Source organism: Notolabrus celidotus, chromosome 13, assembly GCF_009762535.1.
Source record: "Notolabrus celidotus isolate fNotCel1 chromosome 13, fNotCel1.pri, whole genome shotgun sequence".
Taxonomy (NCBI): Eukaryota; Metazoa; Chordata; class Actinopteri; order Labriformes; family Labridae; genus Notolabrus; species Notolabrus celidotus.
The window spans coordinates 31,210,216-31,233,827 of NC_048284.1; the positions used below are offsets into that span (position 1 = coordinate 31,210,216).

Below are 23,612 nucleotides of genomic sequence, written 5' to 3' on the forward strand. Positions count from 1 at the left end.
TACAATCCAGCTCTGACCATATCTTTAGTTTGTTTTTAATTTAATAAAACATTACTGAAAGAACTCTTATGCAGAGTAGTTTTAAAGGTGACATATCATGCAAAATGGACTTTTTAATGGTTCTCTACCTGAAATATGTGTCCCTGGCATGTCTACAAACCCCCCGAGAATGAAAAAAATCCATTCTGCCCCTGTTCTGATTTCTCCACCTTTCTGTAAATGTGTGTGAAACGAGCCGTTTCAGACTTCCGTGTTTTTGTTACGTAACAACAATATCCGGTCTGTCACGGAGTCAGAGCTCGGAGCTTGTTCAGCCCATAGACTGTATAAAATAATACTGAATCCCCCCTCTGTTTTTCATTACCTGCACAAATGTGTGCTACAAGGAGCTTAGGAGGGAGGCATGCTAGTTGTAGGCTGTCTTAATAAACACAAAGGTCGGTTTTACTCCCCACGTCTGCAGATTTGAAGATCTAGTGGATGATTTTTATTTATCATGGATAAGTGCTAGCGCTAGTTAGCATAGCTACATAGCTACAAGTCGTAGCTGTAGCTGTGTAGCAAGACACACGTCGACATACTGACAAATAAAACAACAAGAAACACTAAATCTGTGACCAATCCTTCAGAAAAGGTCCCGCTGCCTTTCTGGCAGAGGTCGGTTTTACTCCCCACGTCTGCAGATTTGAAGATCTAGTGGATGATTTTTATTTATCATGGATAAGTGCTAGCGCTAGTTAGCATAGCCACATAGCTACATGTTCATAGCTGTAGCTGTAGCTGTGTACCAAGACACACATCGACATACTGATAAATAAAACAACAAGAAACACTAAATCTGTGACCAATCCTTCAGAAAGGTCCTGCTACAGGCGCCTCTCTGTCAGGATCAGATTCTGGATCAGATTCAGAGGGTTGAAGTAACGCTATCTATGAGCAGCCGTGTATATTCAGCCAACATGTAAACATTACATCAACGTGCTGGAGAGCCGAGGCACATCCACTTCTTGAGGGGGCGTGGTCAGAGAGAAAACAGACTGTTCTGAGGAGGGCTGAAGAAGAGGGATTTTCAGGCATGCCAAAATCTGATTTCAAAGTGTTTTTTTGAGCATAAACTTTAAAGACATGTTTTGGGGACCTCTTAGACCAATATATATTGATGAAAAAAGCGTGATATGTCACCTTTAACAAGCTGCATCATTGAACCTAAATGTTAGCTGTCATGTATAAAGGGTGTTTAATGCATAGACTGTACAAATAATGGACGTAGTATCCGTGACATCCCCCATCTGTTCCTGAGAGCTGTTTTGAAGTCAATCAGCGGCGGCAGCCATATTGGTAATGCTGACGAAAAGGGGCGGGGTTTGAGCCTCCAAGCCAAAACTTGGGCAAAACTCGTAATCTTAATATCTTCTGAACCGTGCCGTTAGAAAAAAATTCATCCCCCGTATAGTGTGTACGTAGACTGAAGCTGTTTTTTGATCCAGGCTGTAAACATGTTTATTTCTGCTGTAAAGATCGTCTTCTTTGAATGAGTGTGTATGTGGTTTCTGGTGTTTCTGCAGACAGCCTCCAGCGGATTCTTGATGAATTGCAGTTTATAACACTTACGCATGGGCTTCATATTTTGAGACCAGAAGTTGCTGCTTGTTTAATGCATAAACATTAGGGGTGACCCCAAATAGTCGAATATTGGACGATTCGTTCTAACGAGCCTTAGTCGACTGCCAATCTCATAGTCGATTATTTGCATATGAAACGTGGATCATTCCATTCAAGCCATGGGGGTGCTCAATGTCTAATTTTACACTATTTTCATGTTTCCCGTAAAAATAGTGTCTCATTTAGCCTATTTTATTTTAAATATAGACTTATTTAATGTAATTCTGAGAACAGCTCTTGAAGTGTTATATCTCCTTAAAGTGGTAATTAAATCTCCCCTGGTAATTAAAGGTGGACCATTTAGCGGGGACCTGTGGAGCAGGCGTACCTCAGCTGGCCCTTTAAATCTTTCTTAGCTCAAAATGTCAGGAAATAAATCTTCAGTTGATTCTAAAAAATAGTGATGAAGATGAGGAGCAGCTTCATGAAGAGGGCTGTGAGATCAAGGATTACCGGACCACACAAAAACTGTACGGGGCCAAAAGAACCAGGAGGGATACCCAAAGCTGTCTGAAGCCTCAAAAACAATCCACAGTATCCCATCCACCTCCACACCATCAGAGAGGATATTCTCAAAGACAGGATTTACAGTCAACAAAGCAAGGAGCGCACTTCTGCCCGTACACACGATGGTTTTCCTCACGTACAATTTAAAAAAGACTCAAGCGGACAAAGACGTGATGAAAGACTGTTTTAAAAGGTTCTGTTAAGAGATTTAAAAACCCTTTAGCTGGTTCAGGTTTGATTTTGAAGATTATACAAATGTTTAGACTTAAGTTGGACAAACTACCCTCCGCAGTGCTGCTCTCTGCTGTGTGAACACTGTTTAAATATCTCCTGATTCCTTATTCTATAACGGCGCGTTGTTCCATGTTTAACGGATGGTGGCCTTATTTGAGTTTTCTCTTCTTCATCACCTCGTTGTTTTTGCAATATAGATTTAAAAAATCTAAGTTTTATACTTATAATATTCTGTTGTCCCTTTTACTTTAAGCTACGAATCTCTTAATTGTAAATGGTTATGTGTAATATTGTCATGCGGTCACCATCATGCAGACTTTGGGTCAATAAGGAAAAACAACAAACATTCGACTATTCGTCCACTATGGGCAAAATCTGATGAATCAGATTCGACTAAGCAAATCCTTAGTCGGGGTCATAAACATACTATAATAATCAAGGTGTTAACCAAGATACGATCAATATGACAAATTAAAATTTTGGTTTAAATGAAGTTAAGGTGTTAACTTAAATTTGGGAGCAGGACCACGTCTAAACCACACCCTCAATCACCTGACAAGCCTACCCAAAAACATAGCCAGCCTACTCCAACCGTTTGTCTGTGATTCTTCAACCCAACCTCCCTCACCTTTCTCTGCTCCACTTAACCTTTTTCCTTATCCCCTTCTACTCATCTTGTGCTCGCTTCTTCCATGCCCTTGTCTACTTCCAGGTACAACCCGGGTCAAGATCAGCTCTGCAGGTTAACGCTGATACAGAACCACCATCCTGAGTCTCCTTCTGCTGGGCCTCACTACGCATAAATAATTCATAAAATGTTCACACTTATATCCTTGTGTGGCGTGGTCCATGCTAGTGAAATCACCCTCAGCCCACCGAGTCAAGCAGCTGCAGCATCTCCTCCAGCAGCAGTCTCTCCTGCAGGCTGCAGATATTTGGATTTTAGCTCAACTTGTCAAGACATAAAAGTACAGCCCACACATGCAGACACACACACACACAAACGAACACACACAGATGAACACACAAACACTGGATCAAATGCAAATTATGAAATAAAGTTCACACAGTGTGTAACATCAAACTGTGTTGTGCTAACCGTGCTAAATTTCACATCTGAGTGCGTCTGCATGCAGCAGACTGTAAAATGGTCTGACTTATTAACTTTTCAAAGCTAACAGGCATGAAGAGGGCAGCGCCAGAGATCTGTGTGCATGAGGCAGGCTGGTGTTACAGACACACACACACACACACACACACACACACACACACACACACACACACACACACACACTCTGTTTCCATATGGAGCTCCTCCGTGATCTGCTCCTCTGGGTGCTGAGCTGCTGAACACGGCTGCTAACTCTCTGCAGAGCGGCTCACATCAGCACATTACACCAGGTCCTGTGACTTTTATGTGCTGTAGTTTGAGATTCACATGAGCTCCTTACAGCTCCTTACAGCTGTTTCTGTTTCCTTTGTTTTCAATGTGGAGGACAGAAGCTATCGTACTTTGCTTTAGTTGTCTTGCCAAACGGCGTACGCATGCATCGTAAGCATACAGGTCAATACTTTGTCACCACCAGCCTTTGCATGAACAAACATTGTAGATGTGTGTTATGCTCAGGCAGTATTCACTCTACAGTTATTGACTCCATGTGCATATCTGACAGAGGTGGGAACAGTTAATCAAATATAGCATTACCAACATTAATATTTGAAACCTGCTGAAACTGCAGAAAGGGTCCCCACAATCCAAGTTGTGGTGGAAAATGATTGAATAAACTGTTGTGCTTTGTGTTTCTCTGTGCTTGTGTAAGACTCCAAAGATTGCAGATGGGAGGTTTGATGGAAACTGGTGCTGGTGCAGACTTCTCCAGGGCCGCAGACGGGAGGTTTCCTGTACTCCCATCCTATAGCTTTCTTACGTTGCTTGCTTACGTTTCCTGTTATGCTCTCTCATGTGTCCTGTTTCTCCTACTTAGCCAATGATCTTTGTTAGACCATAGAATATTCCCTTTTTTGGAAGAGCTTCTTGTCATATGCCACACGTGTTTTCACTGGTTCATGTACTCTGTTTTCATGCACTTTCGGGAAAGAAGCCTGACTTCGACTGAGTTCACTCGTTAACACTGCCTTCACCCTCTTTGCAAAGAGCGTTGATAATAAAACTTGACAAAAGACAACCATTTGTTTCTCCATAAGTTCATTTCATCCATCACGCTGACATCATAACCTGAACAAGAAATGGCCATTACAAAGTCCAGTAACAGATTTAATCCAAACACTTGATCTCCAAAAAGATCGAGGGATAACCTCAAGTCTACAAAGGCGGTATGCTCTACTTAACTTGTCTGTGATCCCTCTCACCATGTAAGAGCAGGGTTTCAAAATCCAAGATGGCTGCTCCCTGCATCAACAGTGAAATAGCTATACTAAAATTAATGGTCATTTAATGGCAATTTAGTCTTGTTTTGTGTAATAAATCAATCACACTGGCAGTATTTTGAGAAGTCTATCTGTAGGCTTTCAAGGGAAAACCATCATATTGTGAGATGTTATCGCCTTCTATTAGCTAACAATGCTAAAAACAACAAGAGCTAATGGCAACACAACTTTTCGACTTTGTATCTGGAACGCGGTAAATTCAAATGTGACGTCATTCCCAGCTACGACATCCGACATCCGAGGAAAATGGAACACAACAAAGCCTCCAGTGATGGGAATCCAGGCTCTTTTTAATGATCCGAATTATTGAATCAGCGAGAAACATCTCCCTCAGCTCCCAAACCACTCTTCATAGTATCATTCGCATACATTAGCTGGCTTTAAGAGCTGAGTCCTATGCAACTGACTCATCACCAGGCTCCCCTGCTCAGCGTAGATGTCTGCTGTGTTCCTTTCAGGGAATGATAATGTCAAAGAAAAGTGAGTTTGATGGAAGTTAAAGGTTTTGATAATCATCTTTCAAATTACTGTTCAGGTTAAAAGTTAATACAAAAAGGAACATCAATATTTAAAGATTAACAGTCAGTGCCCAGCTCTGATCTTTGGTAGATATGACTGTTCTGTTTTCAGAATAAAGATGTATCCCCTCAGGAGATCTTAAGATCTTGGTTGAGCTTGTGAGGCTGTTAATGTTTTAGAAGAATTCATCTTTTTCTTCCAGTAACGTCCTCTTTGATGTTTTTTGTTCAAGGCTAAAAACATTTGGACTTTCAGAACCCCAAACAGCAGTGGGAGTGATTATTTCCGTCGAGTCTGTGAGTTTTTCATGTGAACTACCTCACAGACTAAAACCAACACAAAGAGGACTGGGAAAATAATTAAAGAGTTTGTGTGAATAAAGTTTGTGTTTGGAGAACCTCAGAGCAGCAGAATGATGAGAAATGACTCAGTTATTGTTCAGTAGAATTAGAGGTGTGGGAATAAACATTATAATGACTTTTCTGTGAGAGTGTTTTCTGTGAAGTCTGAGAGACTTTGTGGAAATCAGCCATTAGGTGAGAAACTCTTTGCTGATTTGGTGTTTTATGCATATTAAATGTTCCCTGACGTGGGATAGCTTCAGACGACGCTCTCTCTGTGTGAGACATTTAAATGAGAAAAATCACAGATGAGTTATAATCCATTTAGTGCCAGCACAGGAGGAAACCAAAACACAGCTGACATTTCACTGAGCCGTCTGTACTGTGAGACGCTTTTGTTCATTTTGGTGCCTTCTGCTGCTGGGTCAGAAACACAACAAAATGCTCTCATAGCAGGGCTCCACTGACGGCAAGACTGTACACATGACACAGAGCAGGAGGAATGAGCAGCACTGAGGGGCGAGACAGTTAATCCGCTGTGGGACACATTTATCAGCTCAGAGACCAAAGAGCAACATCCATCCATCTATTCATCTATTCATCTATCAATACATCAATCAATCAATCCATCCATCCATCCATTCATCCATCCATCCATCCATCAATCCATCTATGCATCCATCCATTAATTCATCATCCATCCATCCATCCATCCATCTATGTCTCCATCTATGCATCCATCTATGCATCCATCTATGCATCCATCCATCCATTCATCATCCATCCATCCATCCACTCATCCATCCATCCATCCATCCATCCATCCATCCATCCATCCATCCATCCATCCATCCATCCATCCATCACTCCATCCATCCATTCATCCATGCATCCATCCATTCTTTCATCATCCATCCATCATCCATCCATCCATCTCTGCATCCATCTATTCATTTCTCATCCATCCATTCTTTCATCATCCATCCATCCATCTCTGCATCCATCTATTCATTTCTCATCCATCCATCCATCCATCCATCCATCCATTAGTTTCCCATCCATCCATCCATCCATCCATCCATCCATCCATCCATCCACCCATATATGCATCCATTTATCCATCCATCCATCCATCCATCTATCCACCCAAATATGCATCCATCCATCCATCCATTCATCCATCCATCCATCCATCCATCCATCCATCCATCCATCCATCCATCCATCCATCCATCCATCCATTCATCCATTCTTTCATCATCCATCCATCCATCATCTATCCATCTATCTTTGCATCCATCCATTCATTTCTCATCCATCCATCCATCCATCCATCCATCCATCCATTAATTTCCCATCCATCCATCCATCCATTAATTTCCCATCCATCCATCCATCCATCCATCCATCCATCCATCCATCCATCCATCCATCCATCCATCCATCCATCCATCCATCCACCCATATATGCATCCATTTATACATCCATCCATCCATCCATCCATCCATCCATCCATCCATCTATCCATCTATCCACCCAAATATGCATCCATCCATCCATTCATCAATCCATCCATCCATCCATCCATCCATCCATCCATCCATCCATCCATCCATTCATCTATGCATCTATCCATTCATTCATCATCCATCCATCCATCCATCGTAGCACTTATCCATCCATCCATCGTAGCACTTATCCATCCATCCATCCATCCATCCATCCATCCATCCATCCATCCATCCATCCATCCATCCATCCATCCATCCATCCATCGTAGCACTTATCCATCCATCCATCGTAGCACTTATCCATCCATCCATCCATCCATCCATCGTAGCATTTATCCATCCATCCATCGTAGCACTTATCCATCCATCCATCCATTCATTCATCCATCCATCCATCCATCCATCCATCCATCCATCCATCCATCCATCCATCCATCCATCCATACATCCATCCATCCATCCATACATCCATCCATACAATTACCCATCCAAGCATTTATCCATGCATCCATTCTTTCATCTTAGCATCCATACATTCATCCATCACTCCATAATGACACTATGTTTACCTTATCAATAATGTTCTGTTTGCTGCTGAACAGGAAGACTGGGCTGAAATAAACTCTACATACATCATTAATAATGTTCAGCATTTGTTGCTTCAGATTATCTCAAACAGATATGCAAAAATATCTGAATTCATAAGGTGACTAATAAATCATGGACCCGATGAGAGGATGAGTGTGCAGCAGGCACAGGAACACAAATGTGTGTCATGCACAAACGTTAGAAGGTCTCTTCTCCCGGTGGAGATATTTGACGTGACGATTTCACAGCTTTTTATTTCCCTGATAATTAAAATGTTTGCAGCGGATGATGTTTGTGTTTGTATCCTCAGAAGTGGAAACAATTAACCTTTACAGAACACCTCATTCTGATTCCCACTTAATGTCCTCTCCTCTCGCTTTATTAAGAGGAGGAGAAATCACAAACTGGAGGACGGTCGGGGCTGAGTGGATTTTGTTCTGAAGAGATAAAATGAGAGTGAGAGCAGGAGGAGGGTGATTCAGCTGATATTTGGCACGAGGAGAGCTCTCTGTCAGCCCATTATCATTGCTCGATGATCCTGTCAGACCATTAGAGACACATTAAGTTCTTTAAATTAACTCACACTGCAATGCTGACCAAATTACTGGACCGAGTTAGAGATTTAACACTTAATTTAAGCAGAAGAAGAAGAAATACTATCTCTGCTTTAAGAATACTCTCTGTACAGTTAGGTAGCCCCTGTATGGAGAATATTCTTAAAGCAGAGTTTCGTTGTACAATTGAGCAAAAAACAAACTTTGAACTTGATGCAAGGGGACTTTTCTGAACACATTTACTCAGGAAACTGAAGAACAGATTTCCTTCCTGTAGGCATAGATGGTATCCTTCCTTTTCCTTCTATCATAGGAGGATTGGACATACAGCTGCACCTGGAGACATCCTGCAGCAAAGACTATAAAGACTGCATTTGACTGAACTCAGCCCAAAGCTTCCAAACATGATGATCGAGCAATGTTAGCTGCAACCTCGAGTTACTGTTTTAAAATTAAGCAACATAAATATTCATCATCTGGTTAAACTGTCCATATAAAGGGCAAATATAAATGTGCAACATCAAGTAAGACTTTTTATCAAACTGCTTTTTAAATTTAAGGCAGAAGGTAAACTTAAGTGTTTTTGTGAGTGGTGTCCAACATTTGATAAATATGCTCATCTTCTCAAATGTGGACGAGGCATTTGACTGCCTCGGTGCTCCAAAGCCTGGTTTACACTTCTGCATCGAATTGACCGCTAGTCTACTTGGGTAGGTCTCATAGCCCCTGTACCTACGCCTACAGAGGCCTACATACGAAGCCATAGTGCACCTCCTCCAAAATGTAACTACAAGTCTAATTAACCGCAAGCCCTGTGATTGGTCCACTCCACAGCATTGTATTTCTTGCATTTACAGCACTTCTGGAATCCCTGCACATTGGCCTTGTATTTCATCTCCTCTGACATGTCCTCTCTATTCTTCCCTGTAATCATGTCTGTATGATAAACAGCAACATGAATCAGCTCTAAATTAACATAATTTGCTCTAAGTCGCTGTGAAAAAATGAAAAAAAGAAAAAAGGAGCGGGGCTGGAAACAGGTGACCCAAATACCAGAGAGACCACACTGCCCTCAGGTGTTTCGGCATAGTACTGCAGAGCGACACAGACACATAGTTCTTGCCAAGCAGAAACTTCCGGCCGAGAGAATTGAAGCCATAGCTAAAGTGTTAAAAACTGCAGTTTCTCTAGTGTCCACTTGAGGCTGGCTCCGTAAGTACCAGAAATGACATACACACCCATTCAAAAATGACGATCTTTGCAGCAGAAATAAACATGTTTTCAACCAGGTACAAACATTTTTCTATTATTCAAACAGTCTATGGTTCTCACGTCAGTGTCAACCACTGCTGCATAGGGTCAACGCAGAAGTATAAACTAGGCATTAGTCAACCCTCTACTTGTTTTGTTGGTGGGCTAGCTGGCTAATGTTAGTTAGCATCTTTAAGCGAGCTTCCCATAATGCAAAGTGTGACCAGTAGACATGGCATTTGTCTGAGGAAAAGGAGACTGTGACGTCATGATGCAAGGATATCCCTGCAGTGATGAGGGCTTTGGTAGTGTGTGCATAGAAAGAGCAAGAGGAAAAATGCAACAAAAAATGCACCTCAAGTTATCACACTGGAGGAGATTTTGCATTCTTGTGTTTTATTAAAATAAGTGTATAATCTGTATTAAGTTCATGTTCCAGATAAGTCAAAAAAGCTGTAATTTACTGTCTTTATCCTTAATTTTGTCCTCATTAATAAATCGATGAAAAGAACCAGTGACGTCTTCGGCTTCGCTCTCTTCAGCCGTTGTCTCTCAGTTCTGAAGGATTTATGACTCACACTATAAATACCTACAACAGGTGACTTTTTCATGAGGCTAGAATCTTGCAGTCCCTCACCTGTCTGTCTCACTGCCTGGGTGAAGGATGTGTGAAGCTGTAGAGAGGTTTTATCTTGGTTTTATATCCTAAAAGATTTGATTTGTTGACGTGTAACAGGCTTTTTCTTCACTTAGCCGCACAGTCTTTACTTTAGAGTATATAAATGTCCTCCCTGATGAATCATATGCGTTATTTATACCACAGACATACTTCACTCTGCTCTCTCTCTCTCTCTCTCTCTCTCTCTCTCTCTCTCTCTCTCTCTCTCTCTCTCTGAGCTGAGTGCTGCCCGCTCTTTCCTGATGAGGTAGAGAGCTCTCATCCTGACCTTTGACCTGCCTTGCCTGTGGTGCTCTGCCTTTTGGGGCTGTGTGAGGTTGACTGCGCGCTGTGTGGTGGAGGTGGAGGTGGAGGTAGAGGTGGGGGGCGGGGATGACTTTGATGTTTGAGGCAGAGATTGCTGAAGCCCCTGTGATTGTGAGGATGATGGTGGGCAGCATGAAGGCCGACAGCCGTGATCCCAGCTGACAAACTGAATCAGATTATCGGAGTCGAAATGCTGCGTGGAGCAAATCAGAGTCCACTCTGCAGAGATTTAACCTGCCACTCATCCTGCTCTTAAACAGGTATGAAGGGTGACAAGACAGCTTAATATAACAGAGTCATAGAGAGCAGCAGTGTTCAACACACCGGCTTTTCAGGACTTAAAGAGAAGTCAATATTATTCTGTTAAAGCTGTCATGGATTTAAAATGACCCGCTGGGTTCACACTGGGACAGAGAGCACGGGGAAGAAATCCAGAACTTCAATATTTGTAGATATTTTCTGATCATTGTTCGACTCTAAAATCTGTGACCTTTCAATCCATGAAGCGGGCACAGCTGCAGAGATTACACCTCAGAGAGAATACAGAGTTAGAGCTGAAGACATGAAAACAGCTACAACAGTCAAGAGACGCCGGGAATCAAAGACAAACATCAACTGTGTTTACACAATCTGACATTTACACTCAGACTTACTCCAGAATGTAATTTGCAAGACTACTTTAGGGGACATGTCTAATAAAACAATGAAATAAAGCTTAAAGGTAATAATCTCTGGGTTATCGGTGGAAAAGGATACAAAAGCAACATGGAGAGTCTAACTTTGGTCTTTTCCACAAAAACAATCTGCCGGGAGGTCTCTTCTTTATAATTTTTTTTTAAAGATATATTTTTGGCCTTTTTGCCTTTATTTGATAGGACAGCTGAAGAGAGACAGGAAATGTGGGGAGTAGAGAGCGGGGGAAGACATGCAGGAAATGGTCGACTGCTCGGGAATCAAACCGGCGACCACTGCAACGAGGACTGTAGCCTCTGTATGTGGGGCGCTTAGACCGTGAGGCCACCAGCGCCCCTGATAAATTTGGTTTTAATTGACAATTGATATCCACGTTAAATCTCCTGGGAGGATCTCTCAAGTCTATTTCAAACAGAACACCTCTTCCATCTTTGCTGATCTTGTTCTGTGCACAAATAAATACATGTTTATCTCTGAACAAAAACCTCCTCCTGCTCTCTTTTCACAGTTACATGCATCACTCACTCTGAGACTGTTATCGAAACTGCCTGCTACATACTACCTACAAATGTAGTATGAAGTACATACTGCATGCTAAATACTGCTTACTCAAGCCATGGCAGAAGTGCTATAAACTGCAGTTCATCAAGTGTCCACTTGAGGCTGGCTCCAAAAGGAGCTCAAAAAAGCCAATCTTTACAGCAGAAATAAACATGTTTACAGACTGATTCAAAAAAGGAGTGTAGTCTGGATAGCTAATTTCTTGATCAGCACACAGTACAGGAGGGTGAATTTATTTATAACGCAGCAGATTCGAAGATATTAAGATTTCGAGTTTTCCATTATGAGAGGTACAGCTGACTTGACTGACAGGCGGGAACACTGTCGCTGTTGGCGGGGAGGCTCAAAGCCCGCCTCTTTACCTCACACTAGCTCAACAGAAGCCGACGATTGGCTTCAAAACAGCGCTTCAGGAACAGATGGGTGACGTCACGAATACTATGTCCATTATTTACACAGTTTGAAGGCAGTATATAGTATGACTGTTCTGTTGGATCTGGTCTGCAGGATGCTGGGTCAGGTGTCACTGGAATTCCGGTTTTGGAAAGCGGAAGTAAACAACGGCCAAGCTGATAGATAAACTGCTTCTTTAGCATCACTTATGATTTAAAAAGTTAGGAAGTGGTGTATATGGAATTTAATAATTTCACAGCACCTAAAAACTGAGTGCCCCCATCATACGGAAGAAGATTGAAGAACATTAGCGCAGTGCATTGTGGGAAACAGTACACGAGGGAGACTGGTACACTGCATACTGAGATAATTTCCTGAATCAGTACGACATCAGAGTAGTTTTGGAATACTGTAGATTTTGCTCTTGTTCACATACTACTTACTACATACTGAATTTTGGACAAATCAGTACGTATGGCTAGTATAGTAGGAGGTTTAGAAAACAGCCTGAGTCTTTGCTGTGGAAATATAAAAGAAGTCTCTTTCTGCAGTTGTTAATCTCCTCATCTGACATCGGCCTCACAAGTATTAAAATATTTCTATAGAAACAATCAGTCTTAATGATTATTGTGTTGTTTGCTCCTCTAGGTCTTAAAGAGGAATCGTTACAGATTCTAGTCTGTTTCATATGCAGCTCTAAACTCCTTGTGGAGTCTTCAGACACACTTGAATTAATTCATTAGACCCAGAGTGGCCTGTGCAGAAAGAGTGCTATGGCAACAATAAGAGCTTCACTTGTACCTTTCTACCGTCTAACTCAGGAGCTGCTCACACAAAAGACACTTGACTGAGTGAGAGCGCTTTGATTTGAAGGTGATAAACTCATATTATTAATAAATGGAGTGACGCCTGTGAGCGAGTTCAGGCACTGAACTCCAGCTGTACTCATTTCACACTTGGCATGCGTCATTCTCACAATCACCTGACAAACGTACCCTCCTGGTTTTGTGGCCTATTTGAGCTGACAGATTTCAGGTCTCCTCCTCTGCTCTGTTATTCCCTCCGCTGACCTCAAACCAGCGCTGCACCCACACTTACAGCCCCACCACCTGCCAGCATCCACCTGCAGGTTCCAACCAGGGGGAGTGAACATGTTATCTAATCACTGCTCAGATTTCTGCACGTCAAAGAATTCTGATGTATGAGCCACATAACTCTAGACAAGTTTCCCTCAAAGACAGGAAAGTATATCATGTTGTATTCGTCTTACTGTATTGTATCATATTGTATTAGGGATGCAATGATATCAAAAGCAAAACAGAATTTATTGAAACACTAAAAAAATGTACATTTCGTCATCCATCCATTCATCCATTCATCTATCCATCAATTGAATCATCCATCTATCATCCATGCGTGCTTCAATCCATCAATCCATCCATTCATGCATCCTCCCATACAAGCATTCATCCATTCACCTATGTATCCATCCATCCATCCATCCATCCATCCAAGCATTCATCCATCTGTCCACCTATGTTTCAATCAATCAATCCATCCATCCATCCATCCATCCATCCATCCATCCATCCATCCATCCATCCATCCATCCATCCATCCATCCAAGCATTCATCCATCCATCCACCTATGTATCCATCCACCCATCCATCCATCCATCCATCCATCCATCCATCCATCCATCCATCCATCCATCCATCCATCCATCCATCTATGTATCCATCCACCCATCCATCCATCCATCCATCCATCCATCCATCCATCCATCCATCCATCCATCCATCCATCCATCCATCCAAGCATTCATCCATCCATCCACCTATGTATCCACCCACCCATCCATCCATCCATCCATCCATCCATCCATCCATCCAAGCATTCATCCATCTGTCCACCTATGTTTCAATCCATCCATCCATCCATCCATCCATCCATCCATCCATCCATCCATCCATCCATCCATCCATCCACCTATGTTTCCATCCATCCATCCATCCATCCATCCATCCATCCATCCATCCATCCATCCATCCATCCATCCATCCATCCATCCATCCATCCACCTATGTATCCATCCATCTATCCATCCACCTATGTATCCATCCATCCATCCATCCATCCATCCATCCATCCATCCATCCATCCACCTATGTATCCATCCATCCATCCATCCATCCATCTATCCATCCATCCACCCATGTATCCATCCATCCATCCATCCATCTCTGTACCCCATGGTCTCTTTACTTCCCACTTATCTCCACTCTGCCTCACTGCAATTAGAACTTAACTAATATTTATGCCCAGCAGACCTCTCAGTTGATACCGTCACAGGTCCACAAGAGTATCGAGGCGCTCCTGTTCACGCAATATCGCAAAATTGTTGATACTGTTACATCCCGAAATTTCATCCTATTGTTCTGTTATATCATAACATGGCTGTAACATGTTGTATGATCTTATATCACATCAAATTGTATCACATTGTGTTGTCTTTTTATTTTCCTTTGAAAATTTCATTGACCAAATAAAGGCAGAATTTCATCCTACAAGTCAAAGACGAGCTCTTATTGAGTTTGTTAATACATGGCATTATATTTAGAGTTTGGCCTGACACATATGCAAACCAATGAGGTGTAACTTTAAAACAACAGAATTCAGAGCATCGTAGGGAGAAGTTGGGCAGTAAATGAACCAGACTGAGAGTGAAAACTTCAGTCCCTGATTAATGTCAGTGTCCTGTTTGCATCAGTCATGAGTGGGAGCTGCAGATGAATTGAAGGGAGGTTTGCAAAGACTTTGAAGCCCCTGAGGCGCTGCAGTTATTCAGTTGCTCAATACTTGGACGGTGTTTCAGAGACTGTGTAGACTCTGTACGATGCGTTCAAATCTGCACATTATCCGTGAAACGTAATCAGAAGGATTTCAGCCTCAGGACGCTCTGAATTTCACGGGTAATTCTCAGATAGATCCACTCAGCTGCAATCGCTGCCCAGACTCTTCAGGGACAAGAGGGCCGGCTCATTATGAATTAAAAAACACATGAAATCCTGTCTGCAGGAGACTTTCTGTCCCTGAGAGAAAAGAGGCAGGCCTCCCTGTGGGCTCTGAGAGATCTGGAGCTTCAATAGAACACAAACTTAATACGTCAAAGAGCTCAGTTCATTAAAACAAAAGGAGTTTATCCTGTAGAACAATGCTTTTCCAGTGATCCTGGAAACCAGACATGAGCTCCTGAATGGCTGTTTAATTGCTTCTCATTCAAATTCTGAATGTTGAACAAGATATGAAGCTGTGCACGGTTATTTCCTGTAAGCTTGGAGGAGCCGCGTAAACACCCGGCGAATAAAATTCAAAGATTTTAGAGGCAATGCCACTTTTTCAAAATCCTAAATGTCTTTCACTTTAAACAAACCTCTGCTGACCTTCAGACTGAATCACGCTAACTCATCTTAAAGATAAGGGCTGAAGTTAGAACAGAAACATACTGAGCGCTAAGGTTCTCTCAGGATTTTATCATTCCTCAAAGAGACCACAGTTTATTATTTTTTTAACCTAGAAAGTAGTTAAAAAGCCCAGTGCTGACTGTTTCCTGACTGTTTCAGCTTCAGATTATTTGTTTATTTCTGACTGATTTACTCTGTTTTCTAATTGTTGCCTCATATTTCTAGACTGATTTTTGTCAAGTTTTCTTTTTTCCTGACTGTTAGCTGACTGATTTGCTGAAAAGTTTGACTGTTTTACAAACTGTTTTTTTTCTCTGTTAACTGATGTCCCAGCTTTTGGTTTTATTTGTTTTGCTCTGCTTTCTAACTGTTGTTCCACATGTTTTTATGACTGATTCCTGAAAATTCTGTTTTCCAATTGATTTGCAGACAATTTTCTGACTGTTTTCTGACTGTTCCAACTGCTTTCTGAAAGATTAACTCTGTTTGTTCTGCTCTCTTTTTTGACTGATGTGCGGACTGCTTTCTGACTGATGTGCGGACTGCTTTCTGACTGTCATAAGACTGACTAACTGACTGTTTTCATCTGTTTTCGGGCTGTTTTATTGTTTCAGACTGACTTGCTGACCCTTTTCTGATTATTTTTTTTCTGGCTGTCCAAATGATTTCAGACTGACTTACTGACTGTTTTAATCTGTTATCAGAGTTACCTGCTGACTGTTTTCTGACTGAATCGCTGACTGACTTCTGACTGACCTGCTGACTGTTGTTTGACCGAGTTGTTGCCTGTTGTCTGACTGCCTTGCTGACTGTTTTCGGTTTTATTGTTTTCAGAAGAACCTGCTGACCGACTGTTTTCTGACTGACTTGCTGACTGTTCACTGTTTGGATTTTTTCTGAATGACCTGCTGTCTGACTGTTAGCTGACTGCCTTGCCGACTGTTCTCTGACTGACTCCCTGACTGTTTCCTGACTGCCTTTCTGACTGTATCCTGACTGTATCCTGGCTGCCTTGCTGACTGCTTTCTGACTGCCTTGCTGACTGTATCCTGACTGTATCCTGGCTGCCTTGCTGACTGCTTTCTGAATGTGTTGCTGACGTTTTTTTTGTCTTGCTGACTGTTATCTGATTGACTCCCTGACTGTTCCCTGACTGCCTTGCTGACTGCTTGCTGACTGCCTTGCTGACTGCTTGCTGACTGCCTTGCTGACTGTATCCTGACTGCCTTGCTGACTGCTTTCTGACTGCCTTGCTGACTGTATCCTGGCTGCCTTGCTGACTGCTTTCTGAATGTGTTGCTGACGGTTTTTTTTGTCTTGCTGACTGTTCTCTGGCTGACCCCCTGACTGTATCCTAACTGCCTTGCTGACTGCTTGCTGACTGTTTTGCCTCCATGCTGCAGCAGATTGATGCGCTGCAGGTGATGCATGGCCACCCTCTGAGGATGAAAGAGGCGTCTGCTGTCAGAGCCGTTAAAGTCACACATCTGTCACTCCTAAGGACATCTCTGGATGGGCTCGACGAATGATGAACACACACACACACACACACACACACACACACACACACACACACACACACACACACACACACACACACACACACACACACACACACACACACACACACACACACACACGTCCCCCAGCAAGGATAGATATTGCACTTCTAAACTTCCAGCATTTTTTTAACTTATTTTGTGCATGCATCTGTCTGTGTGTTTGTGTGTGTGTGTGTGTGTGTGTGTGTGTGTGTGTGTGTGTGTGTGTGTGTGTGTGTGTGTGTGTGTGTGTGTGTGTTTATGTGTGTGTGTCTGTTAACAACAAAGTGATGACTAACATTTGCAGAGGCTTTGTACTCTAATATCTTTCTGTCTGACTTGAGGAAATTAATGCGCTCCAGCTCTGCACCATTAGACACGGCTGTTGTGTTCTCTGCACGCTGATTCCCATTTGTGAGAGGAGAGTCGTTGTTTTCGTGACGAGGTTCATTTGTAGAAGATCAGTTTATTATTTAACAAGATTCCTTTGTCTTTATCTAAGCCTCTGGGTTTTTATTCTGCTGGAGCCTCAAAGTACTCCACTTTGTTCATAATATAAAGTCCTAACTTTGCAATTGCATTCTACATAATGAGCATCTGTTGGATATTCTAAAACACTATTTTAATTTTGTTAATTGCTAATTGTTATCGTACCTCTGTGGGCTTCATTCTGATCCTATGCGTGTCTTCAAACCAAAGGCAAAGGACATGTTTCCCCAGCGTTACTCGGCCAAGTTTATCCATGTGATCTTGGTGTTTAATGTGGGTTAAACTAATAATACATCCATTGCTTTTCAAGGCATGTCTGAAAATATAACACCAGCATTCATGTGTTCATATCATCACCTGGACTCTCACACAATCTCTCCTCCTCCTCCTCCTCCTCCTCCTCCTCCTCCATCGACTGTGTCTGGATGAATCTTCCTCCTGCTTCAGGCTGTCCTGTGCCCAATTAGATGAGCTGGTAGTTACAACCAGTACCAGAATCTCTCTAATAGACACCAAGTGGTGCTACATAGCAGAGTTTCAGGAGCAGGACCACACCTCAACTAGAGCTGGGCGATATTGAAAATCGTGTTATCACGATAAATTATTTCATATCAGTCGATATCGATAATTATCACAATAAATATAAAATCATTATTTCATTTCAATTTAAAGGCAGATTTTGGTCCTGAGTGAAAGTTGAAGACAACAGACAGTCATAGCTTGTGTCTGTGTTTAGCTTTCTGGTAAGCTTGTTGAATCCATCGTTTCTGACGGTGTTAAAAGTACGATGCGTAAATTTTGCTCGTCTCAGCTGTGTTTACATTTCGCTCCAAAATTCTTTAAGCCCCGCCTACCTCTCACCCTGCGACATGATTGGCTGTTCAATGCTGTCTTCTCACTGTCTAATGTTGGATGGCAGCTAGTGTTCAAGGCTCATTAGTGCCCCCCTCTTTTTCCGGTGGTTGGGGGTGTAATTACAGGTTTAAATATATCAAACTTTTATTGAATATTTTTTATATTAATATAACAAATGAAAAATGATGTAATGGATAATGTATGGTTAGCAGGTTGTTATGGGAAAAAGAATCTCGACAGGGTGAGACAAGACCCTGACACGAACCGGAGGGGTTTTGACCACCCTGAAGGGCTGTTGCCAATATTGCTGGACAGGGTCCAATATATAAACGTCGGTAGCCTGCCGATTTAGCTTGCTAACTGAAGCTAACGTGTTAGCCACTTTGCTTACCAGTATGACGCTAACAGAAGCTAACAGTTTTACCTCACCTTACGGTCTATGGTGTCAACAAGCAGAAGCTAAATGTGCCGGAACTCCTCTTTTGTGGATTGATTTGACATGACGTGTGATCAGTTTGACTCTGGTTTCTCATGTTCGTGAAAGGTAATAACCGCTGTCAAGGGGTTGTCAAGGGGTTTTGACCAATCAGAATCAAGCTTCTTACACAAGCGGAAGATCAGTAAGAAAGCCGGGTAATAAATCACGATAATTATCATTATAGAGTTATCACCCAACCCTAACCTCAACCACTCCTCTTCCATCTCTCTTATAAATTCAAACACATCCCTCTCCTCCCCTTTGTTCTCAGATTCCACACTCCGCCCTCCCTCCCCTTTTCTTTCTGTCCTTCTATGCATAGGGCTCTAAAGAGGGGTTTGTTGTGCACAGGAACTACAGTGGGTCCCCTCAAGCTTCCCCAAACCAGTAACGGCAAGAAGTTCAACGTCAAATCCAGAATCACTATTCTGATTAAATCAATAAATCATTGTCAAATTACATCCTGTTGATAGTGTGGTCCTTGCTAAACTTATGGTCATGTGTTTCAGCTGTGGAGCGCCTGTCCATCTGTCTCCACTGAGTCTCAGTTTCACTGTATCTAGCAAGTCTCACTGCAGCGTCGTAACCCTGAATAAACAGACTGACAGCTTGAAATGATGCTGAAATAGCACCATCAGCACCATGTAGCTTTGTGAAAAGTCTGATTCCATGGCTGAACAAACAAACACATTTGAAATAGAACTTTTTGTTTTAGTGGAGTTTGGTTTGAACATTTCTGATAACACAGCAGCACTGAGCGGCTTTCACAACACATCTCTTGACCTGGATGACTGAAAATCGTCTCTGTGTGAGTTATATGTGGAGTTGACTCAAGTTGGTCTTTTATAATCTCTCATTCTCAAAGAAAAGTGTACAAGTGTAATTCACCTACAGATGGAGTGCCTTGGTTTTGTTCATGGTTGTCTGCAGCACTCACATCAAGCATGACCTACTTCATCTTGTTTTCATTTTGGTAATGAATTGTCCTCATTCTTGTCACTCCTACTTGCACATGAGCTGTCTCAGTAATATTTAAAGACAGCAGCAGCGGGTACGTTTTTAAAATTTAAGGAGCTGTAAATTCAAACAGCAGACGTGGTGACAAGAATACACCTGTGGTACGCTCGGCTGGAAATTAGGACAAACTCACACTGCTCAGTGTCTCAGGAGAACTGCAGGGTGTAGTTTAAAATATCGAGTTTTCACCCTAATTACTTTCCCCTTTCCTCTCAGTCTTTATACTGAAACATTCTTACATACAGACCAGCTCTGTCAGTCAGGAGAGCATGCAGGGTCATCCAGCTCAGCAGGCTCAGAAGTCATTAAATGAACACATGAATTATGGTCCTAAGCATTAAAATCAGAGCACATATACAGTATCTCACAAAAGTATGTACACCCCTCGCATTCCTGCAAATATTTAATAATATCTTTTCATGGGACAACACTGAAGAAATGAAACTTTGATACAATGTAAAGTAGTCAGTGTACAGCTTTTATAACTGTGTAAATTTACTGTCCCCTCAAAATAACTCAACACACAGCCATTAATGTCTAAACCACCGACAACAAGAGTGAGTACACCCCTAAGTGAAAATGTCCAAATTAGGCCCAAAGGGTCAATATTTTGTGTGGCTACCATTATTTTCCAGCACTGCCTTAACCCTCTTGGGCATGGAGTTCACCAGAGCTTCACAGGTTCCCACTGGAATTCTCTTCTACTCCTCCATGACGACATCATGGAGCTGGTGGATGTTAGAGACCTTGTGCTCCTCCACCTTCCATTTGAGGATGCCACACAGATGCTCACTAGGGTTTAGATCTGGAGACATGCTTGGCCACTCCATCATCTTTACCCTCAGCTCCTTTAGCAAGGCAGGGGCCGTCTTGGAGGTGTGTTTGGGGTCATTATCATGTTGGAATACTGCCCTGCGGCCCAGTTTTTGAAGGGAGGGGATCATGCTCTGCTTCAGTATGTCACAGTCAAGCGGCAAACTCCGGTCTCAAACGATGAAGCCAATGCGGAAGTGATATAAACTGCAATACATCGAAAATCCGCTTGAGGCTGGCTGCAGAAACACCGGAAACCACATAGATATGAATGGGAAAAAGACGATCTTTGCAGCATTAATAAACATGTTTACAGCCTGGTTCAAAAAACGGCTTGGCCCTACAACGCTAATCTCTCTAATGACACACACTGTACGGGGGGTGAATTTTTTTCTAACGTGACGGTTAAGAAGATATTAAGATTATGAGTTTTGCCCAAATAAGGACATGACTGACGTGACTCCCGGTCGGGAACACACAGCCATTGGCTAAGAGACTCACACTACGTCACACTCTGCCTAGTTGAGTTCCGCATTACCAATATGGCTGCTGCCGTCGATTTGCTTTAAACAGCTCTCAGGAACAGATGGGTGACGTCACGGATACTACGTCCATATTTTATACAGTCTATGGTCACAGTACATGTTGGCATTCATGGTTCCCTCAATGAACTGTAGCTCCCCAGTGCCGGCAGCACTCATGCAGACCCAGACCATGACACTCCCACCACCATGCTTGACTGTAGGCAAGAAACACTTGTCTTTGTACTCCTCACCTGGTTGCCACCACACACGCTTGACACCATCTGAACCAAATAAGTTTATCTTGGTCTCATCAGACCACAAGACATGGTTCCAGTAATCCATGTCCTTAGTCTGCTGTCTTTAGCAGATTGTTTGGAGGCTTTCTTGTGCATCAGCTTTAGAAGAAATGTGAGGGGTGTACTCACTTTTGTGAGATACTGTAAATAAGATGCTAGATTTTGAGGTTCTAGCACTGAAACGTTGCAATAAAACTATTTTATTTACAGGTTGGACAGTGTGCGGGATTCTGGGAACTCATGGTTCAAAAACAAACATCTGACAAAATAACTTTCAACAGCAGCCTGGGTGGATGCCCCCTGTGTTTGAGTATTACACAGTAGCATGGTGAATAATGTACCAGGTAAACACGTTAGCATGCTGACTTTAGCTTTTACCTAACAACATCTCTGTAACCGAGTAAACCATCAGTCACAGGAGAGAGAGAGTCTGAAGTCTTAAATCCTGACATCAGGATCATTGTGTCTGACAGTGAACATCCTGCTCTGTTGTTTGTTGTAGGTACAAGTCTGCATGGTCTGGTGTGTCAGATAACAGCGTCTCCAGGCTGCAGGAGGAGGTGTGGATGGTTAGTCACGTTGTGGTTCGATGTGTGACAGAAGGCTCCCTCCACGGGAACGTCCCTGTACACTTTGTCTCTGTACAGATTGTCCTGTGTTGTCGTGCTGTGGTTGGGCACAGATCTGTGTGTTTCTGTGTGTGTCTGTGTGTGTGTGTGTGTGTGTGTGTGTGTGTGTGTGTGTGTGTGTGTGTGTGGCAGCTCCTACCTGCACTGTGCTGTCTCTCTGCCATAGGTTCAATCACGGGCTCGGCCCGCTAATCACAGCCTCCACGTCCCTCACTCCCACACCGAGAGAACCAGACCACCTGCACGACACATAGAGAAAACTGTCCATCAGCATGCATCCTGTAAGAAGCACCCTGCACACATACACACATACACAAATATACACATATACACACAGATACACACCCTCACATGAAGGTACCAGGGATTTTCACATGGCTCATTTATGCCACATGCTGAATAATAATAATAATAATAATAATAATAATAATAATAATAATAATACATTTTATTTATATAGCGCTTTTTCAAAAACTCAAAGACACTGTACAATTGTTAAAATCAATACAAGCAAAATAAACAAATAACAAATAACACAGATCAAACGAAACAACACACCAGTACAATCACAAATGAAAAGCTAACTTAAAAAGGTGAGTTTTTAAAAAGAGATTTGAAAACTGAAGGGTCAGAGCAGAGTTTTGTATATGGGAGGGGAGTGAGCTCCAGAGGGTGGGGGCGGCTACTGAGAAGGCTCTGTCCCCCCAGGTTCGGTGCTTGGTTCTGTGAGGTGGGGACAGGAGGTTGGCATGTGAGGAGAGCAGGTTACGGGAAGGAGTGTGATGGTGGAGGAGGTCAGTGAGGTAGGAAGGGGCCTGGTGGTGGAGGGCTTTGTGGGTGAGGAGGAGGATTTTAAACTGTATGCGGTAGGGGACGGGGAGCCAATGAAGATGTTGGAGGACGGGGGTGATGTGGTCACGGGAGCGGGTGCAGGTGAGGAGGCGTGCAGCAGAGTTTTGAATGTATTGCAGTTTATGGAGGACTTTGGATGATGTGCCGTACAGAATGCTATTACAGTAATCTAAACGGGATGTGATGAATGTGTGGATAAGGGTTTCTGCGGCAGAGGAAGAGAGGAATGGACGGAGGCGGGCGATGTTTCGGAGGTGGAAGAAGGCCGTTTTAGTGAGCTGGGTGACGTGGTGTTGAAAAGAAAGGTTGCTGTCAAAAATGATTCCAAGGTTACAGATGTGAGGTGCAGGAGATAGAGTAGAGTTATTTAAAGTGAGAGTGAAATTTGGAATGGGATTTGTGAGG

At 42.6% G+C, this 23,612-nt stretch overlaps 1 protein-coding gene across 1 annotated transcript in view; it reads right to left on the reverse strand.

Moving 5' to 3' along the window:
- Positions 1–22,565, reverse strand: part of lrfn2b (leucine rich repeat and fibronectin type III domain containing 2b) — a 97,322-nt gene extending 74,757 nt beyond the window's left edge. The window contains exon 1 of the mRNA XM_034698859.1: positions 22,495–22,565. The gene's annotated coding sequence lies outside the window, so the exon portion shown is untranslated. The remainder of the gene's footprint in view (positions 1–22,494) is intronic.
- Between the last annotated feature and the right edge of the window lie 1,047 nt (positions 22,566–23,612).